The 27,077-nt window shown below is 36.5% G+C and overlaps 1 protein-coding gene and 1 long non-coding RNA gene across 2 annotated transcripts in view; both read left to right on the top strand.

Annotated features, from left to right (window-relative positions):
- Fbxl17 (F-box and leucine rich repeat protein 17) overlaps window positions 1-27,077 on the top strand; it is a 408,585-nt gene that overhangs the window by 300,973 nt on the left and 80,535 nt on the right. The window lies entirely within an intron of this gene.
- LOC125339804 lies at window positions 1,134-26,308 on the top strand. The gene is made up of 3 exons (XR_007208627.1): window positions 1,134-2,696; window positions 13,327-13,329; window positions 26,267-26,308. It is a non-coding gene; the product is annotated as an uncharacterized LOC125339804 (long non-coding RNA).

The raw sequence follows: 27,077 nt of genomic DNA, 5'->3' as shown, positions 1-27,077 counted from the left end.
ATCATGCTTATGCACAAATTTGTATCTTATGAGAAAACAGGCTTACATGCAAAACTCAGGAACACCAGCAGGCGTATATTAAATATTTTATAGATGGGAGCCTAATATTTAAACAGAGCTTCATGCATGCTAAATATAGTTTAAAAAAACACATAGGACTACATACAAACTGTAATGAATGTGGTATTATGCCTTGCAAAGGACTTAGATTTGATGTTGAATTTGGCATTGGAAGATTCAAGCGAATTTACAGGGGATGTGACAGAAAGCTGTGCTTGCAGATGTTGATGAGTGTGGTTTACAGCTGACTCATAACACAAAATGAAGTAAGGTAACTGGTTTTAGAATTTTGAGATTGGTTCTTGCATATGGTTTGAGAACTTCTCTATCCTCGTTCAGAGGATGCAGATTTCTGTAATAACCTCATGTTTTTCACAGAGAAATCAGTGTAAGTGAATGTGACATCTGCATTATGCTCAAATTATTCACTAATATATCAGTCCTTTACAACAAATTTGCAATTTCAAAACAAACCATACAGCCGGACTGACTGTATACTGTTGTCAATTAAGTTCGTATTTTTTTTTACTTAATCTCCTGAAATATCAAGCATACTATACTGGATTCTGTTGGACACATCAGAATTCATCATGAGTCTTGCTTTCACATTAACTGATGTTCATATAAGCAACTTCTATTTCTTTTAGAACGATGTTTTGCACTGGGGTTTGCTAAGAGGGAAGCACTTGCAGAGAAATTGGCAAAGCAGGTAAATGCCATTCAAGAACAAATAATTCTGTGCAGTCAGAGACTCTGTATCTGCAGGAATCCCTAGGGAGATGCAGTCCCAAGTACAGCAAGTCTTTCATCACTCTGGCAAGATAAATGGCTGAGGCTACAAAGAAAAAATTGGGGGGATAGGGTTTTAGCCAGGGGTGAGCCTCCAACACCAGGCACCCAGAGGGAACAATGCATACAGGAATCGAGTGTTGTCCTACTGAGCCAATAGGTACAAAGAGCTGCGTTTTGCTTCTCTCTCTCTCTCTCTCTCTCTCTCTCTCTCTCTCTCTCTCTCTCTTTCTTCCCCTCTCTCTCTCCTCTCCTCTTTCCCTCTCTCCTCTTCTGCTTCTCTCTCCTCTGTCTTCTTGTCAGAGATTCTATTGTAAGGGGAAAAGGAAAACCCACTAGAAACAAACAAGAACAGAGGACGTAGCAGCTAGAGCGGCAGATGGGACAGTGTCCTTTACTGGATACCTGTCCTTCTTTTGAATAGTACTCCTACAAAAATACAAAAAGAATATTTTACTCTATATGTAGTGTGGCAGTCATCTTTAAAATCAAATTCAAGTATTGCTTTAAGGACGGTAGTTCTCAGATACATTAGCTGAAGTAGAGGAGCATAGAGCTTTGGATTAGGTTTGGTGCAGTCGTTACTAGCACTTCAACATGTGTTCTTGTTTTGGGTTTGTTGTTGTTTTTTAAGACAGGATCTCTGTATTCAAGATGTCCTCAAATTCACAATCCTCCCTCAGCATGCCGAGAGAGCAGGCATATACCACCATTTTTGGCCTCGAGATGTGCTGTTAAAGTGACCAATACATATCCTCATGTTCAATGTCAGCTCTGAAGTCTCCAGTCCAGAAACAGAAGGCCATTCCACCTGCCCAACTCCCACATTAGACCACTTCTGCATGTAAATAGAGAGCTGAAGGGTTAAGTTACACCAGATGATAAAATCCTTACGTAGCCTTAGGACAACGTTCAGCTGACAGAAATGTTATTGTATGTTCTCTCTTGAAAGCTTTAAGATATGCTTGGGTTAATTAGATTTCCAAATATGCAAATATGCCTTAGTGAGATTTTCAGAAATGCTCTATTTTAAAATTATGTAGACTGGCATTAGTGTTCAAAATACTGAATTGTAAGACTATGCCTGAATAGCTTACTAACATATCATGTAAATTCATAATTGATCAAACCCATTTATTCCCTACTGTCCACATTATACTGTTCAAATTGGGTTAGAAAGTTTTATGGAAATTAGATTCTCTAGCATGCTTCAGGGGAAGATCAAGGAGTAGTTTAAATTACAGCAGAAGTTCTTCAAAAAATGCCAGTTCACTTGTCTGGTATCAGTGTTTTCAATGGGCTCAGTTTTGGGAACATGAACCTTCAATAACCTGAGACTGTGGATCTCCTGAAGGAAATTAGAAGACAAACTTTGATCTTAAGGGGAAAAATATTTTAGCAAGGGCAACTGAAATGATTTAGTTTTGTTCACCTACTTGTACCACTGAAGAATTTGACATTTCAACTTCTGAATGTTTTTAGATATATGAAAAAAATGTCTCACTCATTTGGATGTTTTATATAAATTATTTTCCACTTAACTGAAATGTTTTAGTGTCCATTTAAAAAATATGTTTGGGAAAACCTTTCTAAAATACATCCTTTCATCAGTGCTTGATTAAATGATATTTACTGAAGTCTAAATCTGAGCTGGCGATTTCTGATGGCTAAGATGTTCCTTGCTCCAGAATCCAGTGGGGTATGGAAAGCTATTTATCCATGCTAGACCATGACCTATGGCACTGATCAGATTTTGTCTACTAAGAGTAAGACAATGAGTATTTTTAACTTTGTGAAGCTCCTCTCCTTTGCTAACCTCTAGCAAGCTCTGCACTGTTAAAGCAGCAGTGGACAATGTATAAGCTAATGGGATAGCTAATTCCCAATAAAATTGTATCATTATCGTAGCCAACAGATTTTTACATGTATGACATAAGCCACCATCTTTTTTGAGTTATTTTTTTGGAAGATTCATCAACATCATGGTATCTTGGTGTTCTATTCCCACTTTTGGCAATATCTTACCTTTTCTTTTTTTTTTTTCTTTTTTTTTTTTTTTGCCAGTCCTGGGCCTTGGACTCAGGGCCTGAGCACTGTCCCTGGCTTCTTCCCGCTCAAGGCTAGCACTCTGCCACTTGAGCCACAGCGCCGCTTCTGGCCATTTTCTGTATATGTGGTGCTGGGGAATCGAACCTAGGGCCTCGTGTATCCGAGGCAGGCACTCTTGCCACTAGGCTATATCCCCAGCCCTTACCTTTTCTTTTTACTGGTTTCCATGTACTTTGGACTACAGGAAGACAAAACCAGTTTCTCAGAATTGTATCTGAAGTAAGAGTCATTAAGCTCCAAGTAAGCTTAAAGTCTTTTGGCTCTCTGGTGAAAATTACATTTACTATGGTGTTCCTTCTTAATGTTTACTCATAAAGGCAAAGGCTTTTATAACTTTTTTCTGGGTACTTGACTAATTGTGGGAAGAGAAAGTAACTTTTGTGTTAAAAAACGTTATTCAACAAGATTTTTATAACACCTTATAACCTTCACTTACAAAAACAAACTTTCAACTACTTTTTAATGGCAGTCTTTTCCATATTTACAAATAGTATATCAAGAGTAACACTTGTGTCTACAAAAAGAGTTTCAATTATCTCTTTAGCTAAGAAGAAATTGTTGTGCCCTCACCATGATCAAAGTCCCATCATATTTTATGGGAATAAGCTTATTGTCTTCACTTTGGTCTTGAGTATTTAGGGTCTTTTAAACTCCATATAAATGATTTCACTGTTGAGAGCATTGGATCTGAATTCAAATCCTAAGTCTGTCACCTACAGTTGTCTGGAGTTAGGCAAATCTCATAATTTTTCCAAGTCTCAACTCTTCCATCTGTAAAATGCAGGCCAGAAGGGCCACCTGAGGCCATTGCTCTTCTATTTCTTTGATGTATTGCACCTCTTTTACTTCGACTTTCCTCCAGTGACACTCAAATCAGTTATAGCTTTAAAACCTATAATGATGATGGCTGCACAACTATGTATATGTCATCTGTACAGTCAAAACATCAAGCCATCCCATTGTACATCTTCAAAATATTCAAGTATTATTTTTCAAATATACCTCAGTACAGTGGGAAACAAAAGACAAAAAAAAATCTTAACGGGCTATTTAAGTTATACTATTCTATTAAAGATCTTTTCCTTTCTAGTTTATCATTGAAGCAGATAATACCTGACATTAGATGAAATGATTAATCTCACCATAAAACAAGTGGTGTGGTATATGGTATATAGTAAATTAGGTTTGTTAACAGAAAATATCTAATTCCAGAAATATTTATATTTTTGTGATTATATTATTAGATATTTAATAAATTATCTACATTCAATTCATGATGCCTGTTAGGAAAAATACCAAAAGAATCAGACAGGGCCCTGAAATATAGTTTGCCAGTTTTAGGAAAAGAGATTACAAGCTTGCTTGTCAACAGTGGTCAACAAGTTCTTTCATGCATGCCTATTTAAGAAGTGCTAGAGGCTTAATTCTATTCTTTGGTTTCCTAGTTACTGTCACCAAGAGAACGTAGAAAGATTCTGCTTTCTGGTCAGCAACTGTCTAACATTGATGTCCTATTAATATGTAGAGAATCATCATTCTGAACCTATTTGGTAAACAGAATTTAAAATTTTGTGAAGGAACTAGGCTCCCACTGTTCATGACTATAAACCTAGTTACTCAAGAGACTGAGAAATGAAAATCTCAACTCCTTTTCTTTTCCTCCATCACTCCCTTCGTTCCTTCCTTCCTCCCTTCTTTCCTTCTTCCCTCCCTCCCTCCCTCCCTTCTCCCTCCTTTCCTTCTTCCTTCTTTTTCCTTCCTTCTTTCCTTCCTTCCTTTCCTGTACCAGTCTTGGAGCTCAAACTCAGGGCCTCGGTGCTATCTCCGAGCTTTTTTTGCTGAAGACTAGCATTGTACCATTTGAACCACAGCTTCACCTCTGGCTTTTTTTTCTTTTTTGTAATTTATTTATTAATTAAACAAATTTTTTTGACAAGGTGTTGTGCAAAAAGGGTACAGTTACATAGTAGGGCAGTGTGTACATTTCTTGTGATATCTTACACCCTGCTTTTTTTTCCCTTTCCTAGGTCAGGTAGACATATATACAATATACAATGTACCAAGAACATATACAGTAGCCACGTGGCCTACGCCAAAGAAAATTCGCCTAGGGCTTTAAATGTAATGTCGACATTAGACACCATGTCGACAATAGTCTTATATGAACGTATATACATAGATTTTGAGCTATTGTATTCCACTGAGAGGTCAATTTTTGACCTTTATATGTTGAATAGTTGTTTGGTTTTAGTTATATAATGTTGGGTCACTGCCCCAATCCTGTGGGAAATACCATTTGACAAGCAGTTTTTGGTTTCACAGACCTGGTCTCTACTGTCTCTCCATCACCCCATCTTAACAGTCATATATCAGGGAGATCATGCCCCTTTGTTTTCTGTGTTCTAGGCTTGTCTTGCTCAACATTATTTGTTCAAGTTCTGACCATTTCCCTGGGCTTTTTTTTCTTGTTAGCTTATTGGAGATGACATTATCATGGACTTTCCTGCCTGGGCTGGCTTCAAACTAACATCCTCACTGTCAGCATCTTGAGTACGTAGGATTACAGGTCCTTGAAACTCTTATTTCCAATTAACCACCAATAAAACTAGAACTGGAGCTTATGTGACAGTGCTAATATTGAGCAAAAGAAGCTCATGGTCGGCACCCAAGCCCTGAGTTCAGCCACAAGACACACACACACACACACACATTGTGTAAGAAGGTTAGGTTAGTTGGCCAGCCAGCCTATCTTAAACTCACAAGGCCCTCTGTAAAAGTATAAATAGTATAGCTGATGAAAACTTCCCTGGGTGAATAATTAGGCTAATTGAGTCCTAATCTTGAAATGCACTAAATCATGTAGGTATCAAGAGCAAGTATCATCACCATTTTCGATAAGAGGTGTTTGATCTGTAAAAGAGAAAATAGGACTTTGATTTTATGATAACAAACTAAAGATATGTCTATAACCTTCTTTCAAAATCACCCCTCAAAAGGAAAAGAATCTTAGCCAATTTAAGTATATGAAGGAGAAGAACTAAAGCAGTGGCTAAAAGGAATAAAATTGTCATCTGGCAAATAAGAGAAGGGATTGGGTCAAATATGGAAACATTTTTAATAGTATGTATATTATTGTTTGGTTTTTAAACTGTGCATATAACGGTGTGTGAATGTGTGTGTGTGTGTGTGTGTGTGTGTGTGTGTGTGTGTGTGTGTGTTTTATACTAAGGGTATGAACTCAGGACCTCCAACTTACTAGGCAGGTGCTCTACCACTTGAGCCACACAGTCCCAGATCCCTTTGCCTTATTTATTTTTTTTAGATATGGTCTCAACTCACTACTATTACTATGCCTAACTTTTGTGATTAGAAGGGGCTCTCAATAACCATCTGTCCAGGCTGTCCTCTAACTATTGGCCCCCTCTTTCTCCCATCCCCATTCTCCTCTTTCTTCTTTCCTCCACTCTCTCCTCCCTCTCTCCTGAGTAGCCGGGCAGCTGTGATTACAAGTATGAGCCCCTAAACCAGAAAATACTTTGGTTTTAAAATGATTAAATTTGGGCTGGGAATATGGCCCAGTGGCAAGAGTGCTTGCCTCGTATACCTGAAGCCCTGGGTTTGATTCCCCAGCACCACATACATAGAAAACGACCAGAAATGGCACTGTGGCTCAAGTGGCAGAGTGGTAGCCTTGAGCAAAAGAAGCCAGGGACAGCGCTCAGGCCCTGAGTCCAAGCCCCAGGACTGGCAAAATAAATAAATAAGTAAATAAATAAATAAATAAATAAATAAAATGGTTAAAAAATATGAAATGAGGGACAGTTTCTAACAACCTATCTTGCTTATTGTTTACTTTAGTCATATTTAATCTTATAATTCTTTATAAAAATATTGTTTCTAGATTCTACACAAAATAGCTTATTCTAATTGGTATCATCTTATCAATGTATACAGTAGGTATACATATATGTATACATATATATTCCTCTAATAATGATATAATAATATAGCTGAGCACTAAATTATGTCTTCTTAAAGACCACTACATTGGTTCTAATTCAGAATGTCTGCCAAATAACTTGAACTGGGTCTAGAACCATTTGCAGTTTTCCTATGAAGAAAGGATTTACTACGTAATAGGATGGAGTCTATTTTAAAAACATATTTGAGAGAGAAATTTCCCATCTAACATCCATAACATCCAGCTGTTTTACATTTGCATAGAAACTGCCTGCTAATTTCAAAGGCTCTTATTTCTACTGTAGAGAAGGTCTGGGAGTTTGTATTTTACAGCATTTTATTTCCATCTAGAGATATCTCACTGGCCTGCACACACATTGGCCTATATTTTAATTCATTGCTATGAATACAAACAATGATTTGATTTAGAAGATATTGTTGTAATAGGCATTTTCAGAAGACTTCTGCAGTTGATTTGTGAAATTCTTTATTCCCATGAAAGACCATTTTCATCTTTTGTTTTTATTTTCCAAACATACAAGGGTCACTAAACCTCTTTAGAAAGTGCTTTTGAATAGTCATTCTTTGTGTGGGAAAAACTACAGTATATTCCTTAAATGAAATTCAATCAGCTTCTTTTGTGGTAACTGGGCTTAAAAGACATCAGTGAAAATACTCACAGAAGCTCCTAAGATCAAGGCATTTGTTTCAGCTGACTTTAGTATGTACTTATCCATTGTGCATCAAATGATGAGCAAAATACCCAGACTTCTAATAAGCAACTACAATATAGACAAAAGAGAACACTGATTTAAGGTCCTTGTGTCAAATGCAGTAAAATACTCTGTTTATAGCAGGTCAGGCTTGGGTTTACAATTAGCACTAATTACTGAGAAAAAAATGAAAACCACAGCTTTAAGGGAGAACACTTTTCTCTGCAAGATCAAAGCCAGTCTCTGTAGAATAGGGAAGCCTCAACCACTTAATTGCACTGAAGTGCTAATTGGATTGTAAGGTACTTTCATGAGTTCCTCCAATTAGCCAGCCATTCCTGACGGAATCCAAAAAGAAGAGATTATGAGTTCTTAGCACTTTTGTCTATATGATTGTGATTTGTATACCTGAGTGAATGTAGACTTGCCTTCTTTTTATGTAAATTGAGGTCTTTAGGGACTCTAATTGTGATTAGCCCCTTATAAATAGAAGATAAAGCTATCCATTCTGTATAAAGTACTAGCTGTGGACTAATGATAATGGAGCAGCATTAATAGAAGCTATCATTTTTATTAATATTCTTAATTTAAGATATAAATATTGTGTAGGTGCAGAATCTTAGCTCAGAATTGCCATCTCCTGTAGTCAAGATCCAGTTAGAATGTTTGTATTACATTTTATTACACTTTGGGTAATTTTTTTTTGGAAGGACTGAATAATCAGTAATTTCATGGTGTTTATTCTCTAAGTGATAATTTTTATCCCTAGGAATAATTCATGGTTCTAATTGTGCTTTTCCTATACACTGTATCCCCTGTGATTTTTATTGTTATTGCTTGATCATATAAGGCAGCGACAATTCTGCCAGCTCATCACATGGAAACTCATATGACAAAATGATCTCATTGGGCAAAATAATCGATTTACATCAAGCAAATACTCAATGCCAAATTGTCCCTACACAAAGTGAATTTTTTTTAGAAAGCAAACTTTCAGTGAATTCACCTGTCTATAGTAGATTGAAACCATAGTAAGTCTTAAAAAGCTATTGTTGACAAAAATATTCACAGTCCTTACACTTTATGTGTGGATATTTGCCTAGATGATAAATGTGTGAGGTATCCTTCATACTGGTTAAAGAAGACAATGCCTTCCCCAAGGTGGTCTGGTTGTTTACCTCATTAATTAAGAACCAATCTACCCTCTATGATTTTCTTTCCGTTTTATAAAGCCGAGACTGAGTTTCCAAATAATGGAGTTGTTTTATGTCTCCTAAATTTTAATATGGCCCAGAGTATAGTAGAGAAGGGATAAAATTTTCCATCATCCCAAGATTAAATGTGATTCATGCTAGGTTTTGAATTTTATACTCACTGAATGGTATGTTGATAGCAATGACATCTGATGTTGTTTAATTTATGCTATAGGTATTATGTACTTGATCTCTAACTCTTACAGAATTTGCCAAAGAATAAAAGTAGTACTAGCCTCGTTTCACGGTTAAGAACATTGAAGCTTTCATTCAGTAGCTCTGCCATTAAATAACCCATGTAACAAGACAGTTGTGGGAATTAAACCTTAATTTTCAGGGTTCCCAGCAACAATGTCTTGCCCACAGTATCACCCTAATAAATAGCTGGATAGATGTGCCAGTACCAGAGCCAAAAAGTTTTCCAACTCCTATGTTAATCCCTCAAATAACCTGGTCAATTTCTAACATTTAAATAAAATATGTGTAATTTAGTAAACGATCACGACTAGTATCTTAGAACTAGAAATAAACTTTTTTATTGTTTGATAGTATTTGAAATAAGCTCATCCTGATATTTTGAGTTTTTGTCACTAGGAACCCAGAACTTTCAATTTCAAGTAAAATGTTGTCCTACAGAAGATACTGTGAAATTATTCAGATAGCTTTGCAAAAGTTAGATGCAGATGGTTCCCATTGCTTAAAATAACTTTTGTCGGCTGGGGTTGCAGCTCAATAGTCAGTAGAGTGCTTGTCTCGCATGTTCAGGGTTGTGAATGTGAACCCACAACCCTCAAGCATACGTATCCAAAGTTTGAAATAATAGCAGCCATTCAAAGAAAGTTATTATGCTATGAAAATCCCGAATATCCACTTTTTTTGTTCTAATTTTTGAAGAAAGTTCATGGATTAATACATTGCCTTCAAATAAGCACAACATCGTTGTTTTAGTTCCAGAGAAACTCATAGTCATAGTTTAAGTATGTGTAATAATGTAAGAAAAAGCAGCAACAATATGTTTTGACTTGGAATGCGTGTAAAAGTAGCAACCGCTCTGTAATGATCTTTGACATTTTTCAAGTAAATAGAATTTCCTATCCTAGTTATCAAGTATTCCTCTCTTTAAATTGAGAATGATTTCTATAAAAGGACATATGTATGGGCTTGATATAAAATAAATGGCCAATAATGGGTAGCAATTTATGTAGCTGAAATGTCAGTAAAAAGCATAGGTTGCTAAATGTTATCAGATAGTGTTTACAATTATTTTACAATTTAAATCATAATTTTGTATTATATATTTTGGTGGTAGTAGAATTTTAACTTACAACCTTGAGGGTATTAGGCTAGTTCTCTAGCACTTAGGCCATGCCATCAGCTCTGAATGTTGCTGCTTACTTTGGAGATGGAGTCTAGTGAACTTTTCTGCGTGGACTTTCCTCACACCATCATCCTCCGGTTCTCAGCATCACTGGCACCAAGCCTTGATTTATCTTGTCACTTTGGTAAAATATGTATAGCATGCAATTTACCATGTAACCATCCATACATGTACAGTTGAGAGATATTATATTGAAACCATCACTATTATATCTTAAACTTTATAATTATTATCTCCTTTCAAAGAATTAGACAATGAAAATGTATATTTTCCCAGATCTCCAGGAAACATAATATTGTGTTCACATTTATAACTCCAAAGTCATTTCACTATTTTATAGGTCCCATCCACTACAAGCAACCTGTAAATAAAACTATCATTGTAAAGATGTTTTCTTTCCCGAGCTCCATGAACCCCGTTTCCTCTCTGCTTCTTCCTACTAGTTCCCATAATACCCTGTGATTACTTTAAATAAAAGGTTTAATGGATAATGCAGCTATGAAATAGGCTCTTTCACATCCAGATGCAACCATTTGCAAACAGATGTCTTTTAAAGGACAATGTATTTATTAGGAAAAATTTGTACACTAATTTCCTTTTATCTCCATCATGCTTGGTTTTGCTGAAGTCGTTTTACTCGTGGGTCTGAATCATCTGTGACTGCTGACCTTATTTGTGCCTCCTCCTTAGTTTCCCCAACACCCTCGCTCCCATTACGTTAATTAACCAGAAGCCGGCCATGCTTGAGCGTTGAGTTCCCATGGCTGGGCCTCCTGCATGTACTGTTTATTCTGTCTCAAGTGTCCCTTCCCAGCTTAGACCTCTGTGTCCTTGCGACGCTGGCTCTCACTAGGACTTTGTACTCACTGCTTGTCGGTTTCTCAAGAATAACCTCCGTGGATCCGGGCCGTCTGTGGCCTCCCCTCTGTCCCCCAGCTTTCTGTGCAGAGCCTCTCATAACCTGCATCACATTCTGCTGGAAATCTGTTCGCATTTGTGCTTTCCTTTTAGATTTGGAACTCCATAAGGCTTGGTGTGTGACTTCTAAATATTTCTATCACTGTTCCAAACACCATGTCTGGCATAGAGGAGAAGCAGTCCGCCACTCGTTAATAAACAGATCTTCACATCAAGATGTTTTTATTAGAGTCATCCTGTCAGACCAAAGTCACATAGAATGCTAGATTGATATTTCTTGTGTATCCAGGAAACTTTTGGGAATCTTTTCTTAAGAAGAGATTAGGTAAATAGACAACTGCGTATGTGTAGAGACTTAGTAAAGACAAATTTGGCTTCACAACCACGGGTAAGTGCACGAGCTGTGGCCACACGAAAATCACCATGTCTAGAGAAATGTCATTGAGAACCAATAGGAATCACAAAATTTTTACCAATTTGCCTTTTCTCCACATCATTCCTGTTCTTGATTAATCTGAGTATCAGTTTCCACAATAGAATAAAGCCCAGGGACCTGAGTGTGAAATGAAAGGGAGATACATAGATTAGTTTTAGTCATTGAGAACAGATCTACTGAAACATTCCCTGCAGTAAGTATGGATTTTATTACAAAATGCTGAATAAACCTCCCAGAGCTTTCCCAGATCTTGTGAGACCATGTTAGTTCCAAAGACAAGGAAGCAGAGTGTAAAAGAAGCAGGAAACTCAGAATTTGTTTCTAGCCATTATTTCAGCAAAACACTTTAAGCTCTTTTCTACTTCAGTCAAAACCTGCTTGGAAGAAATTTGTTTGTGCTAACAGTCCACTGTTATAAGAACTACTATAAAACTTTGCACAATGGATATAAGTACGTTTTTCATATTAAAATGTAAAGTAGGATGGGGTAGTTAGCATGTTTCCCATGTGCTTGGCACATTAGGCCAAACAGGTGAATTTGATGAGTGACTGAAAAGGGGCATAAGGTTGATCAGAACCAGATGAAATTTGGAAAGGCAAAAAAAATAGGTACAGATAGAAAATCTGCTTTAATGTATGTGTGATAAGATACAGCAACCTTGCTTGTTAACTAATGATCATATCTCGGCACACTTTAGTGTTTTTGTTTTTTTTTCCATTTCACTGTTAAAGTGATGTACAGAGCGGTTACAGTTGCATACATACATACATTTCACACATTCATACATTTCTTAACCAACTTGTTACCTTCCTCCCTCAATTTCCCCCGCCTCCTCCTCCCCCATGAGTTGTACAGTTGGTTCATACCATATAGTTTTGTAAGCATTGCTGTTGCATTGATTTGTCTTTTCATCCTTTGTCTCTCGATTTTGGTATTCCCTTTCCCTTCCCTGGTTCCAATACATGTATATACAATATCCAGAGTACTAAAATCAGTTACAATACTGATAGCGGGGTAAAACCATGGGAAAGAAAGACAAAAGACAAAGGGCGTACTTTCACATGGTATGTTGAAAATAACAACAATGATAAACCACTTGTTTCTATAACTTGTTTTCTTATAACTACAAGTTGAAAACATTTCAAATTATTTTTTAATATCTGTCCGTTTACATTCTTTTGTAGTTTATCAGATTCGGAACTCTGTGATTGATAATTTCACCTTTCAGCACTCCTAAACAAGAGTTAAAACTAGTCTTGAATGCCAAGGTCCCCCATCTATGAGAAGAACAATCTCATGGCTTGAGCACTAATCAGAAATATCATGGCGTATTGGGCATGTAAGAGACAGCCCTTTGATGTAAGCATCAAGGCCGTTACCATGGAGACCACATGATTCAAGTCACTTCCTGATGCTAAAGTACTTGATGTTCATGTCTCCACTAATTTCCACAGAGCCTTGACTGCATTTGATACATTAAACCTTAGTATGTCAGAGTTTATTTTAGGAAAATAATCTCCACATTCATAAACTAAAAGGGCAAAATTTCGAAAAAGTGTGGAATAATCCACATTACAACTTTTGAACATTGTGCAGTTTTTAAATCATTTTTATATTTTGACAGTATATTTTCTATTTACATTGAAATGTCAATATTTTAACTGGGATAGCTCTGAGAAAGCACAAACTAGCTAATACTTTTAAAGGAGGGGGTCACAGAGTGTTAGGTGTCAGCCACAATATCTGGGAGAGGGTAGGGGCTAGAAGAAAAAACAAACATTGTTCACTGATACAGTGGGATCACCATGTAGGTGTTCATCTTATTGGGAATTAAAGGTGCAGCTTACAGGCCAGGAGCACAAAACAGCTATCTACAAATCAAACAGTTAAGTCATCTGTGTTGTGATGTTTGAAAAAAAAGCAGTCTCTAAGACAGAAGGAAACATAGTTTAGGCTTTTCTTTCTTCACAGATGGAAGTGGGAGGAACTGTATGTGAGACCCAGTCTCATTTTGTGCAGCTGGCCCTGCTGTAAATCACTCTGAGCTCTCTCTACTGCATCTCTGATTCTGAGAGTGAAGATTTTATGTTGGTCCATAACAGTCTTAAAACTAAATAAGGGAAAAACGTTGATGACTGTGAAGGAAATTAAGATTATATGAAATTTATGAAGAAATATAGGTGCTGTTCTTGATACCTCTATGTGCTAACACAAATAAATAAATAAAACACGGGCTCACTTTTCCCCTGTCTCTGGTCAGGATTTACTTTGGTCAGGCCATCCTACCTCTGTCTACCATGGTTGACACAAACGGGAGCGCACGCTCCCTCACTCCGCCCTCCACCCCGTGCGTGACCGAGTGTAGTTCGAAGAACCTCTTCTCTACCACATCAGTGGTTACAGTTTTATTTGATGAAGGCAAGGCCTCACCTCATAGACACAGGATACTAAGGTCCCAAACTTGGGTTTAAGGATCCATTCCATGTGTGTTGTCTACCCACGTGTACACAGATTGAAACTGCTCTGTGAAACCAGAAAATGGAGTTTTATTAAATCATTTATATGTGCTTCTCAACCCCGCTGCACACACAGAGACACACATTGTATGCTTATGTGTAGCTTGCCTGAGGTAATAAGAGCAGTGAGATGTACAGTTATGCTAGGAAGAAAAAGGACTGTGCTCCAGTATTAGGAATTGTGTATCACCAGGGAGCTAAAGCTCCGAAAAATACCATGCAACTATCTTTCTCCAACAAGATCCGATTCAAAGATAGTAGATTTTAAGTACTATATTTTTACATGCATATTCAAAAATAAGAATAAAGGCTTTTCTTCTTCCTGAGTCAGGGTTTGGTAATTTGGCCTAAAGCCAACCTTTTTTTTAACCCATGAAAAAAATAGTGCTTCCTTTCTCGCCAAGTCAGGGTTAGAATTGTTTATTAGCTTGTTACTTCCTGATCGCACGTAATTGACTGAGAATAGTCAACAGTCTGTAGGACCAGATGTTGTTTACCCCCCCTTCCTGGGCCTCTGTACCCACCACGCTCACCTGGAATACTTTCAGTGCCAAGACACTTTGTCTTCCGCCACGAGGAATGTTAGTCAGTGGCCCTGGCTCTGTGAAAAAACACAAAGGAACAATGGAGATCAAGGAAAGAGTGAGAATTTACAATTTAAGAAATCAGTGTTTTATTACTGACGGTTGAAAATCGTATCTTAATTACAAATTCTGTCTTAATTTTAATGGTTGAAGCCATGAACATTCACTTTTGCTAGTTTCTCAACACCAACTCAAAAATTTACCTTTGGGACCAGTTGGTTTTTTTCCCCCAGTAATTTTCATAATTTAATTCTAAGCTGTCTCTTATGCCCACCTACAAAATTAATTTTCTGAAGTATTAGTAAAAATTTTCAGGCTTTTCTCAAGTCACTTTGTCTTGGGGAATTGGGTCCATACCATTCTAGAAGAGTTGGGTTTCTTTATTTGTCTGCTGTTTTCAGCTACATCCTGGAGACTAGCTAAGGAACAAGTTAATTCTCTCTGTGGGGATTGAACTAATTGGGTTGTTTTTTTTTCCCCAGAGTCTCCTGGGTGTCAGACCCAACATTAATTTTCTTTCATCTCTAATGTATTTCTATAAAGTTTTAAGATCCTTATTTTCAGATGAAGAACCCAAATTAGCGTCTTTGATTAATTTGACTTCTAATCCTATATCCCTTCCTTTCCAAAGAACGTGAGATATTACTAGCACCTTGCTAAACACATGAAATATGGCTGTGTCTTGTGATATTGGAACTTGAATTCAGGGCTTACACACTATCCTTTAGCTTTATTTTGCTTAAGACTGGCGCTACACCACTTAAACACAGCTCTACATCTGGCGTTTTGCTAGTTAAATGGAGATAAGAGTCTCATGAACTTACTTTCCTGCCTGGGTTGGCTCCAAACCACAATCTTCAGATCTTAGCTTCCTGAGTAGTATATAATCTGGAAGAATTTCCATAATTTTTTTCCTGAAAAACAAGAAGATAACTTGTTATGCCATATATATAAAATGGTTATGCTTTTGGTAATTTTATGCCAGTCTCTTTACCATTTTTTTCCACTTTCTACCTTCTGCCTTTCAAGAAAACAATTTTGTTTTCTTCAAATTTAGTTTAAGAAGACATTGTGTTGTTGTTGTTGTTTAGTGAATTGTTTCAGGTTTTGCTGAAGTTTCATTTTGATGGAATGAGAATTTGATTTTGTCAGTTTTTTCAGGAACATTTCTTTTGATACTTTTAGACATAGATGTTGATTTTAATTAATAGATGCAATTTATTTGAGAGATGCGTTTTGAGAGGTGGCCTAATCTGAAGCCAGACATAAAAGTCAGCTACCTTGGGAATCTCAATCTGAAGGAATAATGCCCTGTGACTTTTTATGACACAAATTTTTAATTTAAAAAATTAGATTTTCCACAAGCTAGTACATTTTTCATGGAGATTGGCTATTGGTAGCACTAAAGCGCTGCAACATTTTGCTAATTTACAAAAGGTCTGCTTCAGATCGATGCTGACCTTATCAATAGGATGATCTCATTTGTCTCCTTTGGAGTCTCTTGTCAGAGTGAGCTGCAATAACTCTCGGCTGCATGTACTGTGATTACAAAAAACACGTTAAAGACGATTCCAGAATGAGTTTGTGGTAAAGGGAAGCACCTTTGTCATCTTTTCTAGTTACTAGTTTTTACTTTTTTTTTTTTTTTTGGCTAGTCCTATGGCTTGAACTGTGGAAAGTTGGTATCATTGCTCCCACGTAACTTGTCCACTTTCTTTCTTGCTTGCTTGCTTGCTTGCTTCCTTTCTTGCTTGCTTGCTTTCTTTCTCTCTGTCTCTGTCTCTGTCTCTGTCTCTGTCTCTCTCTCTCTCTCTCTCTCTTTTGCCAGTCCTGGGCCTTGAACTCAGGACCTGAGCACTGTCCCTGGCTTCTTTTTGCTCAAGGCTAGCACTCTACCACTTGAGCCACAGCGCCACTTCTGGCTTTTTTCTATATATGTAGTACTGGGGAATTGAACCCAGGGCTTCATGTATATGAGGCAAGCAACTCTACCACTAGGCCATATTCCCAGCCCTTTCTAGTTATTGGTTTTTAAAAAGTGGACCATCTTTTTGATCATTTTTACATGTTTTACTAAAATCACAACTTCATACTACTAACATTGTTTTCTCTAATTTTTTAAGAGTAAATTATTATGTAAAAATGAGAATGGTTTCATGATGTAGGTTGATTGGTGAATTTCTTCTTAGTGTATTATTTTGTTCATAGAAATTATTCTGTATGTTACAAACAATTTTCAAATATTAGGAAATAAAACAAAAGGTGGACTTATGTACAGTTCACTGGTTTCGGCATTTTGTATTTTGTATCAGAGAAAAAACTGTTATCTATAATTCTAGAGCCTAATTTTATATAGATCTTAATAACAATGAGAAATTTAGTTTTCTTATAATTAATCTTCTTCCATTTCTCTTCTGTGTTTTGAGTTTATTATTTTCCCTAACCCTTTCAGCTTTCTAATGCTAGTTTATCTCCATTTTCCTTCATTTCTAGTCAGCTGTGATCAAAACCACTTCTCTCCACCTCTCTTTTTATTCATCTCTCCCTTTAAACTCTGTTTTCTCTCCTGTAGACTCATGAATATGCCATGGTATGTCAACTTTGTTTGACTAATTAGGAGGAGAAATAAAATCCTTGACTTTGGAGATTGTCATTTTTTCCTGTGTACCAGCCTGAACAATTAAAATCAGCTGTCTTTGACTACTAATGATTCCTCAAATTGGATGTGAGAAATTGTAATAGAATGTTTTCCTTTTAATGACCCTGCACTCTAACAGTGCTCCTTCAATCAACTTACAAGACCCTTGCATAATTCAGCCTAGTTTCTGAACTAATATTTCCTAATGGGCCAGGACTAGCCTCATAAATCCATTGCTATTTTAAATTTGTGTGTTCAGTTTATAAATGTTTAAGAAAATGTGTTTAAATAACCCCATTGGGGTAATGTAAATAACATGATTGTTTTATTTGCATTTTCTTTTGTGCATAACTATTATTTGTCCTTTTCAATTCAAAATATTATGTTAAATAAAATTTTCTTCTAAGAAACATTCAGAACTCAGTTAACTTCTTTGGTTTTATCACTCAAAATTATCAGAACTATCAACAAGCATTTCACTTAAGTTTTAGGGATATGTCAGCTGATAAATAACAAGGTCTAAAGAAATTTGGTTCAACATACCGTGTGTGTGTGTGTGTGTGTGTGTATCCACACACATACATATACACTTTCTGGGTGTTGTGAGAAATGCAAAACCAAAGTTTAGTCACTATTGGCAATTAAATATGATTTAGTACCAAAATGATTGGTGGACGTAGTGCTCCATGATTTTAGTGAGAAGAGAAATCAACATGAATTATTTAAAAAGGCTTCATTGAAGAGCTAGCATTTGCACTTGTCTTTGAAATATGGGTATAATTTCAACATATTCTCCATACCAAAGACCTATTTATTGTATTTACATGGTAAAAGGAGTTGGTTATTTTCAGATTTCATGCAGAGATATTCTGCAGTGTTAGATGTCATTTTTAGAAAAAGATGTCATGGGAGCTGACAGAGAGAAAGTAAAGAATTTGGCTGTGGACTTTTGTACTGTGTTGCCCGATAAGATGGGTGGAGAATGAGGGATCAAATGAATTGTGAGCACCAGAAATGGAAGCAGTATTATATAGAGAACAGACAACTGGAATTTGGAGAACTGTATTCCTACCATGACACAACTAAGTGGGTCAATTTAGTCAAGAAATTTGATGGTTTGGAACATACATTTTCTCAAGTAGAAAACAGGAGAGTTTTGAAATTCTTTTCAGCTCAAACATTCTGTAAAGAAACATTCCAGAAATCCCCATACATAACCATTGTTGGGTTTGTGAAAGTACACCTGACCTCTGGGTGCAAGGGATGTGGTATGTTTAATGGGAGCAAAAAGGAAGGGCCAAACCTAGAGGAACATGGCCATTACTCACTAAAAGATAAGACAGAGTGAGGAGTGACAGCTCAAAAACACTGACATCCTCTCCATCCTTTGTGTCTGAAGAGTTAGGCATTAGGTATGGCACTGGAACAGGATAGCTCAGAAGACCATAATCAAAAATCTCTCACAGACACACACACCCACATACACACACACACACACACACACACACACACAGAGAGAGATGATTTCATGTAATTGTTTGCATTGATTGAATATTTATGTATTATGCATCAATAAAGTTAAATTAACTTCTCAACTGTTTCAAGAAAAGCTGGATTTTCTTAGGCTGAATGACATTCACTTACACAATAGAGTGTAACCAGAATTGAAGTATTTTACTAAACTGTTAATGAAATTTAAATAGTTCAAATAATTTTGATCCCATCTCTGATGATCAGTTCTAGTCAGCACTGTAGGAATATGCTGATATTTGAATGGAAATACCAAAACAGTTATCTAAGATGGCATATTAAAATAACACAACCACATTTGTGAGCCCCCAATTTAACACATAACAGAAAACATAACTTAAGAGGTCAAAGACCTAACAGTATTTTCTCTCAATTGTGACCCTAGAAGACAATAATATTAGAATACTCATTATGTCTAACCAAGTCTGTGTCAGTAGTCTACAGATATATAGGTTGATAGGTTAACACTAACAGGGTTAATCCTTAGAAATGACACTGAATGATGCTGAATGCAGTGTGGACAATTGTCAAAATCTAAAGTATCTAAGACTCTTAGTAATATGAAAAAATCATTTTTTCCTATCAAAGGAGACAGAACTATAAAAAGGCCAATATAGAAATAGTACAGAAAATGTAACTATGTCTCTTCTGTTTCTACCCTTAATATTCAGTTATTTTTTTATCACTATAAGTGCCACAAGCACTTTTTCATTTCAGGCTGGTTCTCTTCCATTTGAGGTACACCTCCAGTTCTAGATTTTTCTTTTTATAGACTACTTTTGCACAAGTAAAAATTGTTTGCACTCTTAGGGTATATTAGCTGAGCAGAAAATGTTCATTGCTAAAGTTGATCTATGAAAAATGACCATCTTGGACTTTGTCTTCTAAATTTTCCAAGACTGCTTTCAATACTGACATGTATTTGATACAGTGAACAGCTGTTTTAGCAACCGTGTCCTAGGTGCTATACTGCATTATGTAAGTCTTAACAATGGCTGGTGTTTTTTTTTTTTTCATTCTTATAGAGAGAAATGAAGATTTAGAGAACTACAGTAAGCTACTTCAAATAATACAGGCTAGATAATAGACAGGATTCAAATGTTGTCTGTTTAATTAGGTACTACTGTTTTATTTCTTGGCCATCTTCTCAAGGTGGGAACTTACAGGTGGAAAAGTTTCTCTTTGGCCTAACAGTACTTAGTCTAGCAGAATACATTGTCTTTCTGGTGTGGCCCACCTGGTATTACTAAGCCTGCCAGTTCCTGCCAGAGTCGGTACTTTCTTCCTGTATCCAGTGACATCAACTGCACACCTGCTATACCAGAACCAGCAGACAGCTCTCTATTTTAACACCAAGGGGATGGTTGCCAAAAGCAAATTCTACACATATGTAAAATGTTTTAATTATTGTAATGCCATTAAGTGCTTTCCAAGACTTCTGCTATTCCTTCAACAAAAGAATGGAGAAGGAATATTACATAAGATCAGAACTGAGCAGAAATATTACCCATTTGCATTGGAACTCTGTTTGTGAAATCGACGTAAGAATCCTGGGGCACGTGGAGCCCTAAGTCCGAGCCAGGGATGAGACTTCCTTTTTTCTACCACCCTGTGACCCAGTGCGCAGCCAGTGCATTATGCCATGATGACAGCAGCAGCAGCTGCGCTCGGCCCCTCACCTCCCGGCGACAGCACTGCCAGTGTGTGCCTGCTATTTATTAGGACATTAGTGCGCACCGTGGTCCAGATGCCCAGCCGTGACTGTAACACAAAGAAAACATTAGCTGGCTTGGATGTTGCTATTATAATTTGAAAATTAGTTTTGCCTTCATGGCTGCATCACATTTGGAATCTCTTTGATGTTGTTATTAGTTTGTGCTCATGGTGCTCATGATAACTGTCACACATTAATCACGTCCATCATGTGATTCTTAATTTGCTCTATTATGACAAATGGATTTAGACACAAACTTGCAATTACCTATTTTGAGGTTAATAGCAGATTTAGGGTTGTAATTGGTTCCCAAATATTCAATTTAGAGAAATTATTTCTCACTCAGCTCTAAAACATGCTCTAAATGACCAAATTGTATTTTTTTTTGCTAGCACTTCAAAATTGTGCCAGATGAGACCATTTGAGACATCTTTGCATGTCATAGTTTTTACCAGAATAGGTTGTATGTGTATTCTGGGGTACCTTTCTGTTCTTTGCTATTAGTTAATTTATTCATATCATTCTTATCTGGATCTCAAATTATTCCAAAACATTTTATTTTTATATATATATATATTTTATATTATATATATATTTATATATATTAGTGATCATTCAATTTTTAGAATGTTGCTACTCTTAATAACTTCCCACAATTAAACTTTGTAAAATTTAACCACAAGAAGGTGTTTGTGAAGAATGCTCTACTTGTTATTCTCTTGATTATCACAAAGTAATGTGTATTACGAATGACCACATATCTAAAAATATCACATAAATGTTCTTCCTGAATAAGCAGAGTGGTCTCTGTGTTTAAAACAACGTCTATCTCATTGGCTATGAGTCAGGAGCCAAATGAGGCCCTTTGCAACAGCCCCCTGACAAATAGATTCCTGGACATCTCGAGAAAATAATGCATAATTATATTTTGCAGGAAACATTAGTAGCAAGTATATAGGATGCCAGTCAGCCATTGTGAGATAGAAGTTAAAGGTGGAGAACACTCAAATATCAGCCAGTATGGAAGTTGTATCCCAGAGTCCAGATTGGAGAATCAGGTAGCCTAAATTCAAACCCTATTTTCACTGCTTCCTGGTGGACAATGAGCTATCACTTGCTCATTGGGTATCAAAAAGGTATCTTTTTCCATATCAGTAAAATGAGATTGTCTCATAAAGTTGTTGCACATATGAGTCATTTTTCTAAAGCTCTTAGCATATCATTAAGTACATAATAAATGTTAGCTATTATTATCTTGACCATCTAGTCTGTCCTTCTACCCAAAAAGGAGTTCTTTTCACATGGTTTTTATAGGATCGCCATTTGGTTATAATTAAAAACTGATTTGGGCATAATATTTATCCCCACCTCCCCTGTTTTTTTATTTTATTGATTGATTGATTGATGATTGTGTATAGACTCTCTCCCTGGACAGTCTGGAGATCATTGTGTGCTTAGACCTTCACAGCTAAACAAAAATTCCTAAGATTTTTTTCACACTACTATGAAATGATATTTCATCCCAAGTGCAAGATTTTTTTGTAGTAAAGTTACATCTTGGCATAGTAATGATAATGATAAAACAGGCTTGTGTTGAGAAATTTTTTAAACGTGATTACTGGTTTTTTGATGTACCTTGCTTAATGTTATACATAGAACAGATGCTCACTAAGTCTTTTTTCACTATTAAATATTCTGAGAGTTAGCACTACGTGCTTTGTATGGAGAACAATCTTAAGCACTTTAAATGCAGGCTCTGGTTTTTTGTTTCTTGGTGGGTTTTTTTTTTTTTTGCTTGTTTTTTTTTTCCCAGTCGTGGGGCCAGAATTCAGGGCCTGAGCACTGTCCCTGGCTTCTTTTTGCTCAAGGCTAGCACTCTGCCACTTGAGCCACAGCGGCACTTCTGGCTTTTTCTATATATGTGGTGCTGGGGAATTGAACCCAGGGCTTCATGTATATGAGGCGAGCACTCTTACCACTAGGCCATATTCCCAGCCCCCAGGCTCTGTTTCTTAACTGCATTTTATAGCATGAAATTTATCATGTAAAGAGAGATCCTGAAACTTGCTCAAACTTGTGTAGCTGGTTAATGGTGAAAGGTAGGCAGGAATTAAATCTTGCATGCCGGGATGACCAAGGAAAGAAAATGAATTTTATTTGGAAGCCCTGATATGACATTGAAGGATCTCCTCTGTGGAGTGACCCCGCTAGGTTTATGGGTTAAAATGATGGGTTTTGTCTACCCTGTGAAGAAGAGATTGGAGAATGGCTACAGTGCAAACAGAAGACCACTCTAAGGCAATCAAATAGGCAAGAAACTGTTGTTCCAGACAGAAAAAATGTTAGAGGAATACATGTTTCAGACTTTGTTCCAGACTTTGAATTCTCAATATTTGGAAATGTATTGGATATGTATGGTGAAGGAAAAGGGGGAATTCAAGATGAAAGGTGAGGTTTCTAGCAAGTATGTAGTAACATATAAATTAGGTCAGATCTAATTATTTACGTGGTTGTGGTAAGTAGGTGCTCATAAAACAGTTAAGTGTGAATAGCTAAATGAATGGATGATAGATGTTAAAGTGAATAGAGTATTTTCAAAACTACATTTCCCTATTACCCCATGTTCTATGGGAAGTAATATGCAGCAATGCCTTATGAAAAAAATTGAGTTTGGTGTTTGTTTGTTTGTTTGTTGCATCTAAAGTGTTTCAAGAGATTTTTTCTTTCTAGAGCAGAATGCCTTTTCTCATGAGGAAGTTGGCAGGCAGCAATTCCCATTTGTTCCTTCAGATTTCCAAGTCTATTGTCTCTTCTGATATATTTCTATGAGACTAAATCATGAGCGCATGTGTTTAAGTGCATCTGTTCTGTTCAGTGTATGCTAAACTGTTTAAATTAAGGAAGGAATAGAGCTGGAAGGAGGGAGGGGATGATTTTAGGGGGAACGTGAGTCAGAAGTTTATTTTGGTGAGGAATCTTATCATTAATGTGTACCTAATTGCTTACTTTAGAGTGAAGGAAATGAATGAGCAGAAACGGGGTATGATTTGTGTAACCCAGAACCCAGATCCTCAGCGTAACGTTCTCTTGCTACTTTGATTTTTCTTAAAACTCTGCTAGTTACTCTTCGGAAACAACTATAGGAGAAGAAATAAAATTATCGTTTAAGAAAGAAACAGCTATACCCAGAGCAGATAAATATATCAATGAAAATACCACATTCTAAGTATCAGTAGATTAGGCAGGTTAAAAGAAAGGAGAGAGACCAGGCACTGGTGGCTCATGCCTTTAATCCTAGCTACTCAGGAGGCTGAGACAAAAAGAAGGGAAAGAAGGAGGAAGGGGGGAGGGAGGAGGGAGAGAGAGAGAGAGAGAATCTTAGAATGGATACCCAAGTGAGATCTAGAAGCCAAACTGAGGCAATGATGATAACGAGAGCCTTTAAGCACCTGTGAGGCTCTGGGTCAAGGAGTGATGTAGCATTCTATAGACACGAGAAAGAAATGTAGGCACCTCACAACCCAGGATTCCTGCACGCTGTCTAATGTCAGAATTTAAGACCCACACACAGGAAGAAATAGCCTTCAGGAATTTCAAACTGAGGATGGAAAGTTTTGTTACCCAAGATGCTGAGATGGTGAAATAGCCACTCATAGAAACACCAAGGTAACAGCCATGGCACACTTCTGATCCGAGCCCCCATGTCGCTCACCATCATCTCTAGCCCCTGAGAAGGTCAAACAGGTGTTACAAGCAGTGAGGACTGGCGTGCCGAGAGGGAAGAAGTTACGAAAAACAATGCTTTCTTTGTAATAGTTAGTACATCAGTGCATCTCCTAAGACTTTGTTTTCTAATTCTTTAACTTTTAAGTTATGTGGTTCAAACTACAAAAATATAAAAGGGTCTCACTCCTTCCATCCTGTCACAGAATTGCTGCTAAAAGCTAACCACTGTCCTTATTTATTTTTCCATGGACGTTTTCTGCATATGCAAACCAAAAGCAATATTCTTGGAGCTTTGGGTCCTTTCCTTTCCTTTCCTTTTCTTTTCCTTCCTTCCTTCCTTCCTTCTTTCCTTCCTTCCTTTCCTTCTTTCTTTCTCTCTCTGTCTTTCTCTCTCTCTCCCTCTCCTTCCCTCCTCCCTCCCTCCCTTCCTGTCTTCCTTCATATATACTCTGATCTACTGTACCTTGCTTACTGTTTCAAGATTCTCCATAGAATCCTATGGAGAGCCTCCTCACTAGAGTCTAAACTGATGTGCAAGGACTTTGTCTCTGATAAGTCAAGGTACATGCTTATGATTCAAGATTCAATAAAATTCATCGCAAATAAAAATACTAGAATTTTGGATACAGTGCTTGAAATGTCTCTCTAATTATACTCTTTTACTGGAGTGGTAGCAGATGGGGTCTAGCTCTATTGTTAGCACATCTGACAATATTAAGGGATTGGTGTTAATTTTTCTGCTTCCTTATTTGAAGATGAAAGAATTAAACTGGGCAAATTCTAACTAACTGAGGCAGATTCTAATTCTAAAACTTATAATACTGTATAGTATTTTACAGTCCTTGTTTTTACAAAATAGTGAGCTTTCAGATTATATTTACAGAGGTACATTTTGTTGCAACTTCCTGAGGAAAAAACTGTTTTCAAGATGACTGGCTCTTCTACTTGTAAAAATTTCAATTTTGAAAAGCATTAAGAATGATATACAAACATCTGTGCATTTAGCCTTAATTATGTTTCTCCTCCAGAACTTGTAACTCGCCTTCTAATTTTAGTAATCATTCCCTTGTACATTTTCATACTTTTTTTGGAATATGCTTATATTTTTATTTCATACTTTCATTTCTACTTTATTTCATATTTTATTTCATTTGTATATATCTTTACACAACATATATATATATATATACATCATTCCTTTCTAGATTTTGAAACTGTATAAATAATGAAAATTGAAAAAAGTTTTACATAAATGGCATGTTACTGTATAAAATTTTCTTCATAGTGCTTTTTTTGGTTGTTCAACATTATAGCATTGACACATACTTACATCCATATGTGGTTCTTACTCATTTTGCTCCTGTGTATGATGTCACTGTAAATAAAAATCCAACTTAGCTTTCCATTCACTTGCTGATGAACGTTTAGGTTATTTCCTATTTTCATGTTACTAACAGTACAATGGGTATCCTTGTATGTGTCTTCTTTTATCTAAGGATATAGTAATGAGTTTTTTTTCTTTATTTTTTTTGACCAAGGAAGATTTATTGCAAGGATTCTCAGTATGGGAAACACATGAGTTTTACATGAATTACATGATAAATCCACAGAAGTGTCTGAAACAGTCATTAAAAATATTCAGTGGTTACGTCTATAATGTAGTTGAATATACTTATGTGATCATTAAAAAATAGTAGTGCATTTTCAACTTTATACTCCTTTCAGGTGTAAGCTCCTTCACTCCTCCTCATCGTTGCCAATGCCCAGTATTGCCAGATTTTTTTTTAAATGTGCCAATCTTGGCTGGGAATATGGCTTAGTAGTAGAGTGCTTGCCTGCTATACATGAACAAGCATTTGTTATCTCACACATTTGAGTGGCTTTGCTGGTATTTTAACAGTAAAATTAAATTATAGAATAAGTTATTAAAAAACTAAACAGATGGGGCTGGGAATATGGCCTAGTGGCAAGAGTGCTTGCCTCATTTATACATGAAGCCCTGGGTTCAATTCCTCAGCACCACATATATAGAAAACGGCCAGAAGTGGTGCTGTGGCTCAAGTGGCAGAGTGCTAGTCTTGAGCAAAAAGAAACCAGGGACAGTGCTCAGGCCCTGAAGTCCAAGCCCCAGGACTGGCAAAAAACAAATAAACAAAAAAAAGTGCCAATCTCATCAGTGTGAAATGATGCCACTCTAGGGCTTTCATTGTTTTTAATTTAATTTATATTGTAATATATTGTACTATTGTACTTCCAAGTTTTGTTGCATTTTAGATTACTTGTTTGCATGCATTTTATCTCTTTCAAAGATTGAAGATTGTCTTTTTCTTATTGATTTGCAGTCATTTGCAAACAAAACATTACAAATGCTGATTTTCTATAAAGGGCTTGACTTTTATTTTTCATGTTATGTTCATGAACACATTTTTCATTTCACTGTAGTTAGAGTTATCTTTGGCTTTGTTTTGGTCCTTCTATTTTGCCATTTTGAGGCTTTCTTTTTCCAAAATTCATAACAATCATTTTCTCTTAAAAGTTTTAAGTTATTTTATGTTTGGATTTTTATCCACCCATTTCCAATAAGTCGTCTTAAAAATGTGAATATCTCCATATTTAGTTCAGTCATTTTTAATGGCATTTAATTGAATGAAAAGCATTTTGGTTCATGTAGCACTCCTACCAAAGTTAATAGCCTAACAAAAGTTAATAGCCAACTTCACAATAGCTACCCTCAAAGTTTGCTGTATGTTCT

This window comes from Perognathus longimembris, chromosome 22 (assembly GCF_023159225.1).
Source record: "Perognathus longimembris pacificus isolate PPM17 chromosome 22, ASM2315922v1, whole genome shotgun sequence".
NCBI classification, from domain to species: domain Eukaryota; kingdom Metazoa; phylum Chordata; class Mammalia; order Rodentia; family Heteromyidae; genus Perognathus; species Perognathus longimembris.
The sequence above is the reverse complement of the archived record's forward strand: the minus strand, read 5'-3'. Positions and strand labels throughout refer to the sequence as shown.